Source organism: Triticum aestivum, chromosome 5A (assembly GCF_018294505.1).
Source record: "Triticum aestivum cultivar Chinese Spring chromosome 5A, IWGSC CS RefSeq v2.1, whole genome shotgun sequence".
NCBI classification, from domain to species: Eukaryota; Viridiplantae; Streptophyta; class Magnoliopsida; order Poales; family Poaceae; genus Triticum; species Triticum aestivum.
Window position 1 is genome coordinate 593166584 of NC_057806.1, and position 9577 is coordinate 593176160.

Genomic DNA, 9577 nt, shown 5'->3' on the forward strand with positions numbered 1-9577 from the left:
CGCCATCGAGCCTCGCCACCCTCTTCCCACGACGCTGGTGAGGGCCGCGCCCTCCCCTCTCTCCCCGTCCCCGTCAGAGGTCACCATGCACGCTCCCTTGCCGCCCCGTGCCCCGGCGCGCGCTCGCCCGCGCGAGGCCGCGCCCCCGCCGTGGCCGCCGTCTCGTGTCTGGCGAGCTCCGGCCGAGCTCACATCGCCAGTGACCGCGCCTCCCCGCAACCGTGCAGGCCCCTGCTCGCCCCGCGCCGCCACGTCCCCTCCTCCCCGCCGCGTCTGCTCCGGCCAGCCGCGCCCCCTGGCCGCGCTGCTCCCGGCGGCCTCCCCCGTGTTCGGGCGGGCTGCGCCCTGCCTGGCGCCCAGGCGGGCTCGCCCACGCTCGGCGCCCACCCCGGTTGGCCTCAGGCCTATGACAGTCGGGGCCCAGCCCCTTTTCAGAACGAAAAGAAACAAAAAAAGATATAAAAATAGTAAATAATGATTAAAACAATTAACTAAATGAATTAGTTAACTTAATTAACCCTGTTAATTAACCTGCTAATTACGTGTTAGTTAAACCGCTACAATGACAAGCGGGCACACATGCCAGGGTTGACCTAGTCAACCTGTGGACCTGCTGCCATCATGTTGATGTCATGCTCTCATAGTAATTGCTTTTATCTCATTGATTTAATTCTTTTAATTTCGGAATGTTTTTAAAACTTTGAAAATTAATAGAAAAATAACCGTGACTCGAATGAAAATGTTTCATATATGGAAGTTGCTTAGAATAACAAGACGAATCTAAATACACAGTCCGTTCTTCTACCACACGTCTCTAGCTTAGCGAACATGCAACCACCCCCTCCGGTTCGTTTGTCTGAAAATTCCAAACACCGAGAAAACATTCTCGGATGTTTTCCCCTTCGACGGTATCGTGTAGTACTGTGTTAGAACACCCCTAGCTCTGTGTATTGTCATGTCCTGCATCTGTTTGCTTGTATCTACTGTTTCTTCCCATTCTTCTCCCCGGTAGACCCTGAGACCGCTGATGATATCGCTGTGATCGACTACGTCGACAACGACCCTTCCTCCCTTTCAGCAGAGCTTCCAGGCAAGCAAACCCCCCTTGATCATTTCGATATTGCCCAGTTCATTCTCTCTCATGCTTGCATTAGATTTTGCTATTGTACTTGATTGATCCTATCTGATGCATAGCCTGCTTTTGTAACTAATGTTGTACCTTACCTGCTTATCCTAAAACTGCTTAGTATAGGTTGGTTTGTGATCCATCAGTGACCCCTCACCTTGTCCCAGTTGCCTCGGCTTGATGACCGATGACTCGTTCAACGTGATCGACGTCCAGAGCCCGACACATCACCTCACCCCCCTAGTTGTACAACTCTGCAGAGCTACTATCGGGTACCAAGGGTGATACCTCGTAACGCACACCTGATGATTACTCTGTAGTGTAGCTATTCGGTCATGGTCATCGAGGGTGACTCCTCCTTCACCACTCCTGATACACTTTGTCGTGCAACACGTCAAGTGTGACCCCCGAGGGTGATTCCTCATGTGTTCACCTTCATGATTACATCGAGTGGAATCCATCGAGGCTGATTCCTCGGGTTTTCCCCCTTGATGTTTTGGATGTTGGAAATATGCCCTAGAGGCAATAATAAAATGATTATTATTATATTTCCTTGTTCATGATAATTGTCTATTGTTCATGCTATAATTGTGTTATCCGGAAATCGTAATACATGTTGAATACATAGACCACAACATGTCCCTAGTGAGCCTCTAGTTGACTAGCTCGTTGATCAATAGATGGTTACGGTTTCCTGACCATGGACATTGGATGTCATTGATAACGGGATCACATCATTAGGAGAATGATGTGATGGAAGACCCAATCCTAAGCATAGCACAAGATCATGTAGTTCGTCTGCTAGAGCTTTTTTGAATGTCAAGTATCATTTCCTTAGACCATGAGATTGTGCAACTCCCGGATACCGTAGGAGTGCTTTGGGTGTACCAAACGTCACAACGTAACTGGGTGGCTATAAAGGTGCACTACAGGTGTCTCAGAAAGTGTCTGTTGGGTTGGCATGAATCGAGATTGGGATTTGTCACTCCGTATGACGGAGAGGTATCTCTGGGCCCACTCGGTAATGCATCATCATAATGAGCTCAGTGTGACTATGTAGTTGGTCACGGGGTCATGAATTACGGAACGAGTAAAGTGACTTGCCGGTAACGAGATTGAACGAGGTATTGGGATACCGACGATCGAATCTCTGGCAAGTAACGTACCGATTGACACAGGGAATTGTATACGGGATTGCTTGAATCCTCAACATCGTGGTTCATCCGATGAGATCATCATGGAACATGTGGGAGCCAACATGGGTATCCAGATCCCGCTGTTGGTTATTGGTCGGAGAGTTGTCTCGGTCATGTCTGCATGGTTCCCGAACCCGTAGGGTCTACACACTTAAGGCTCGATGATGCTAGGGTTATTAGGAAGACTTGTATGTGATTACCGAATGTTGTTCGGAGTCCTAGATGAGATCCCGGACGTCACAGGAGTTCCGGAATGGTTCGGAGGTGAAGATTTATATGTAGGAAGTTGTCATACGGTCACCGGAAAGGTTCAGGGGCATATCGGTATTGTACCGGGGCCACCGAAGGGGTTCCGGGGGTCCACCGGGAGGGGCCACCTCTCTCGGAGGGCCTAATGGGCCATAGAGGAAAGGGGACCAGCCCTACATGGGCTGGGCGCATCCCCCCTTGGGCCCATGTGCCTAGGGTTGGGGGGGGGACCCTAAGGGGGGCGCCCCCTTGCTTGGGGGGCAAGCCCCCTCCCCTTGGACGCCGCCCCCCTCTAGATCTCATCTAGAGGGGGTCGGCCCCCTTCCTCCTTCCCCTATAAATAGAGGGGCAAGGGGAGGGCTGCACACCACATCCAAGGCGTAGCCCCTCCCCTCCCCAACACCTCTCCTCCTCCGCAAGAGCTTGGCGAAGCCCTGCCCGAGTACTGCTGCTCCACCACCACCGCGCCGTCATGCTGCTGTTGGAGCCCTCTTCCTCAACCTCTCCCTCCTCCTTGCTGGATCAAGGCGCGGGAGATGTCCTCGCTCTGTACGTGTGTTGAACGCGGAGGTGCCGTTCGTTCGGCGCTAGGATCTTCGGTGATTTGGATCACGACGAGTACGACTCCATCATCCCCGTTCTCTTGAACGCTTCCGCTCGTGATCTACAAAGGTATGTAGATGCACTCCTTTCCCTCTCGTTGCTAGATGACTCCATAGATTGATCTTGGTGATGCGTAGAATTTTTTAAATTTCTGCTACGATCCCCAACAGTGGCATCATGAGCTAGGTCTATGCGTAGTTTCTATGCACGAGTAGAACACAAGTTGTTGTGGGCGTTGATTTTCTCAATTTACTTGCCGTTACTAGTCTTATCTTGATTCGGCGGTATCGTGGGATGAAGCGGCCCGGACCGACCTTACACGTACGCTTACGTGAGACTGGTTCCACCGACTGACATGCACTAGTTGCATAAGGTGGCTAGCGGGTGTCTGTCTCTCCCACTTTAGTCGGATCGGATTCGATGAAAAGGGTCCTTATGAAGGGTAAATAGAAATTGGCATATCACGTTATGGTTTTGGCGTAGGTAGGAAACGTTCTTGCTAGAAACCTATAGCAGCCACGTAAAAACTTGCAACAACAATTAGAGGACGTCTAACTTGTTTTTGCAGCATATGCCGTGTGATGTGATATGGCCAAAAGGATGTGATGAATGATATATGTGATGTACGAGATTGATCATGTTCTTGTAATAGGAATCACGACTTGCATGTCGATGAGTATGACAACCGGCAGGAGCCATAGGAGTTGTCTTAATTTATTTATGACCTGCGTGTCAACTTATACGTCATGTAATTACTTTACTTTATCGCTAACCGTTAGCCATAGCAGTAGAAGTAATAGTTGACGAGACAACTTCATGAAGACACGATGATGAAGATCATGGTGTCATGCCGGTGACGACGATGATCATGGCGCCCCGGAGATGGAGATCAAAAGGAGCAAAACGATATTGGCCATATCATGTCACTATTTGATTGCATGTGATGTTTATCATGTTTTACATCTTATTTGCTTAGAACGACGGTAGCATAAATAAGATGATCCCTCGCAATAATTTCAAGAAAGTGTTCTCCCTAACTGTGCACCGTTGCTAAGGTCCGTTGTTCTGAAGCACCACGTGATGATCGGGTGTGATATGTTCTAACGTTCGCATACAATGGGTGTAAGCCAGATTTACACACGCAAAACACTTAGGTTGACTTGACGAGCCTAGCATGTACAAACATGGCCTCGGAACACGGAAGACCGAAAGGTCGAACATGAGTCGTATAGAAGATACGATCAACATGAAGATGTTCACCGATGATGACTAGTCCGTCTCACGTGATGATCGGACATGGCCTAGTTGAATCGGATCATGTATCACTTAGATGACTAGAGGGATGTCTATTTGAGTGGGAATTCATTAAATAATTTGATTAGTTGAACTTAATTATCATGAACTTAGTCTAAAATCTTTACAATATGTCTTGTAGATCAAATGGCCCACGCTAATGTTGTCCTCAACTTCAACGCGTTCCTAGAGAAAACCAAGCGGAAAGACGATGGTAGCAACTATACGGACTGGGTCCGGAACTTGAGGATCATCCTCATAGCTGCCAAGAAAGCATATGTCCTTGAAGCACCGCTAGGTGAAGCACCACCCCCAGCAAACCAAGACGTTATGAACGCTTGGCAGTCCCGTGTTGATGATTACTCCCTGGTTCAGTGCGGCATGCTTTACAGCTTAGAACCGGGGCTCCAGAAGCGTTTTGAGCAACACGGAGCATATGAGATGTTCCAAGAGCTGAAAATGGTTTTCCAAGCTCATGCCCGGGTCGAGAGATATGAAGTCTCCGACAAGTTCTACAGTTGTAAGATGGAGGAGAATAGTTCCGTCAGCGAGCACATACTCAAAATGTCTGTGTTGCACAACCGCTTGTCTCAGTTGGGAGTTAATCTCCCGGATGATGTGGTCGTTGACAGAATCCTTCAGTCGCTCCCACCTAGCTACAAGAGCTTTGTGATGAACTTCAATATGCAGGGGATGGAAAAGACCATTCCTGAGGTATATTCAATGCTGAAATCAGCGGAGGTGGAAATCAAAAAGGAACATCAAGTGTTGATGGTGAATAAAACCACTAAGTTCAAGAAAGGCAAGGGTAAAAAGAACTTCAAGAAGGACGGCAAGGGAGGTGCCGCGCCCGGTAAGCAAGGTGCCGGGAAGAAGCCAAAGAATGGACCCAAGCCCGAGACTGAGTGTTTTTATTGCAAGGGAAGTGGTCACTGGAAGCGGAACTGCCCCAAGTACTTAGCGGATAAGAAGGCCGGCAACACCAAAGGTATATGTGATATACATTTTATTGATGTGTACCTTACCAGTACTCGTAGTAGCTCCTGGGTATTTGATACCGGTGCGGTTGCTCATATTTGTAACTCAAAACAGGAGCTGCGGAATAAGCGGAGACTGGCGAAGGACGAGGTGACGATGCGCGTAGGGAATGGTTCTAAGGTCGATGTGATCATCGTCGGCACGCTACCTCTACATTTACCTACGGGATTAGTTTTAAACCTCAATAATTGTTATTTAGTGCCAGCTTTGAGCATGAACATTGTATCAGGATCTCGTTTAATACGAGATGGCTACTCATTTAAATCCGAGAATAATGGTTGTTCTATTTATATGAGAGATACGTTTTATGGTCATGCCCCGCTGGTCAATGGTTTATTCTTATTTAATCTCGAACGTGATGCTACACATATTCATAGTGTGAATACCAAAAGACGTAAGGTTGATAATGATAGTCCCACATACTTGTGGCACTGCCGCCTTGGTCACATTGGTGTCAAACGCATGAAGAAACTCCATGCAGATGGACTTTTGGAGTCTCTTGATTATGAATCATTTGACACGTGTGAACCATGCCTCATGGGAAAAATGACCAAGACTCCGTTCTCCGGAACAATGGAGCGAGCAACCAACTTATTGGAAATCATACATACTGATGTGTGCGGTCCAATGAGTGTTGAGGCTCGCGGTGGCTATCGTTGTGTTCTCACCGTCACTGATGACTTGAGTAGATATGGGTATGTCTACTTAATGAAACACAAGTCTGAGACCTTTGAAAAGTTCAAGGAATTTCAGAGTGAGGTTGAGAATCAATGTGACAGGAAAATCAAGTTCTTACGATAAGATCGTGGGGGAGAATATTTGAGTCACGAATTTGGCATGCACTTAAGGAAATGTGGAATAGTTTCACAACTCACGCCGCCTGGAACACCTCAGCATAATGGTGTGTCCGAACGTCGTAATCGCACTCTATTAGATATGGTGCGATCTATGATCTTTCTTACCGATCTGCCGCTGTCATTTTGGGGCTATGCTTTAGAGACCGTCGCATTCACTTTAAATAGGGCTCCGTCAAAATCTGTTGAGACGACACCGTATGAATTATGGTTTGGGAAGAAACCCAAGCTGTCGTTTCTAAAAGTTTGGGGATGCGATGGTTATGTGAAGAAACTTCAACCTGAAAAGCTCGAACCCGAATCAGAAAAATGCGTCTTCATAGGATACCCTAAAGAAACTATTGGGTATACCTTCTACCTCAGATCCGAAGGCAAAATCTTTGTTGCCAAGAATGGATCCTTTCTAGAGAAAGAGTTTCTCTCGAAAGAAGTAAGTGGGAGGAAAGTAGAACTTGATGAAGTATTGCCTCTTGAACCGGAGAGTGGCGTAGCTCAGGAAAATGTTCCTGAGGTGCCTGCACCGACTAGAGAGGAAGTTAATGATGATGATCATGAAACTTCAGATCAAGTTGCTACTGAACTTCGTAGGTCCACAAGGACACATTCCGCACCAGAGTGATACGGCAACCCTGTCCTGGAAATCATGTTGTTGGACAATGGTGAACCTTCGAACTATGAAGAAGCGATGGCGGGCCCAGATTCCGACAAATGGCTGGAAGCCATGAAATCCGAGATAGGATCCATGTATGAAAACGAAGTATGGACTTTGACTGACTTGCCCATTGATCTACGAGCCATAGAAAATAAATGGATCTTTAAGAAGAAGACAGACGCGGATGGTAATGTGACCATCTATAAGGCTTGGCTTGTCGCTAAGGGTTATCGACAAGTTCAAGGGGTTGACTACGATGAGACTTTCTCACCCGTAGCGAAGCTGAAGTCCGTCCGAATCATGTTAGCAATTGCCGCATTCTATGATTATGAGATATGGCAAATGGACGTCAAAACGGCATTCCTTAATGGTTTCCTTAAGGAAGAATTGTATATGATGCAACTGGAAGGTTTTGTCGATCCTAAGAATGCTGACAAGGTGTGCAAGCTCCAACGCTCAATCTATGGGCTGGTGCAAGCACCTCAGAGTTGGAACATTCGATTTGATGAGATGATCAAAGCGTTTGGGTTTACGCAGACTTATGGAGAAGCCTGTGTTTACAAGAAAGTGAGTGGGAGCTCTATAGCATTTCTCATATTATATGTGGATGACATACTATTGATGGGAAATGGTATAGAATTCTTGGAAAGCATAAAGGCCTACTTGAACAAGTGTTTTTCAATGAAGGATCTTGGAGAAGCTGCTTATATATTAGGCATCAAGATCTATAGAGATAGATCGAGACGCCTCATTGGTCTTTCACAGAGTACGTACCTTGACAAGATATTGAAGAAGTTCAATATGGATCAGTCCAAGAAGGGGTTATTGCCTGTGTTGCAAGGTACGAGATTGAGCACGGCTCAATGCCCGACCACGGCAGAAGATAGAGAAAAGATGAGTGTCGTCCCCTATGCCTCAGCCATAGGGTCTATTATGTATGCCATGTTGTGTACCAGACCTGATGTAAACCTTGCCGTAAGTTTGGTAGGAAGGTACCAAAGCAATCCCGGCATGGAACACTGGACAGCGGTCAAGAATATCCCGAAGTACCTGAAAAGGACTAAGGATATGTTTCTCGTTTATGGAGGTGACGAAGAGCTCGTCGTAAAGGGTTACGTCGATGCTAGCTTCGACACAGATCTGGATGACTCTAAGTCACAAACCAGATACGTGTATATCTTGAATGGTGGGGCAGTCAGCTGGTGCAGTTGCAAGCAAAGCGTCGTGGCGGGATCTACATGTGAAGCGGAGTACATGGCAGCCTCAGAGGCAGCACAAGAAGCAATCTGGGTGAACGAGTTCATTACCGACCTAGGAGTTATTCCCAATGCGTCGGGCCCGATGACTCTCTTCTGTGACAACACTGGAGCTATTGCCCTTGCCAAGGAGCCCAGGTTTCACAGGAAGACCAGGCATATCAAGCATCACTTCAACTTCATTCGTGAAAATATTCAAAATGGAGACATAGATATTTGTAAAGTGCATACGGACCTGAATGTCGCATATCCGTTGACTAAACCTCTTCCTCGAGCAAAACATGATCAACACCAGAACTCTATGGGTGTTCGATTTATCACAATGTAACTAGATTATTGACTCTAGTGCAAGTGGGAGACTGTTGGAAATATGCCCTAGAGGCAATAATAAAATGGTTATTATTATATTTCCTTGTTCATGATAATTGTCTATTGTTCATGCTATAATTGTGTTATCCGGGAATCGTAATACATGTGTGAATACATAGACCACAACATGTCCCTAGTGAGCCTCTAGGTGACTAGCTCGTTGATCAATAGATGGTTACGGTTTCCTGACCATGGACATTGGATGTCATTGATAATGGGATCACATCATTAGAAGAATGATGTGATGGACAAGACCCAATCCTAAGCATAGCACAAGATCGTGTAGTTCGTCTGCTAGAGCTTTTTTGAATGTCAAGTATCATTTCCTTAGACCATGAGATTGTGCAACTCCCAGATACCGTAGGAGTGCTTTGGGTGTACCAAACGTCACAACATAATTGGGTGGCTATAAAGGTGCACTACAGGTGTCTCCGAAAGTGTCTGTTGGGTTGGCATGAATCGAGACTGGGATTTGTCACTCCGTATGATGGAGAGGTATCTTTGGGCCCACTCGGTAATGCATCATCATAATGAGCTCAGTGTGACTAAGTAGTTGGTCACAGGATCATGCATTACGGAACGAGTAAAGTGACTTGCCGGTAATGAGATTGAACGAGGTATTGGGATACCGACGATCGAATCTCGGGCAAGTAATGTACCGATTGATAAAGGGAATTGTATACGGGATTGCTTGAATCCTCGACATCGTGGTTCATCCGATGAGATCATCGTGGAACATGTGGGAGCCAACATGGGTATCCAGATCCCGCTGTTGGTTATTGGCCGAAGAGTTGTCTCGGTCATGTCTGCATGGTTCCCGAACCCGTAGGGTCTACACACTTAAGGTTCGATGACGCTAGGGTTATTAGGAAGACTTGTATGTGATTACCAAATGTTGTTCGGAGTCCCGGATGAGATCCCGGACGTCACGACGAGTTCCG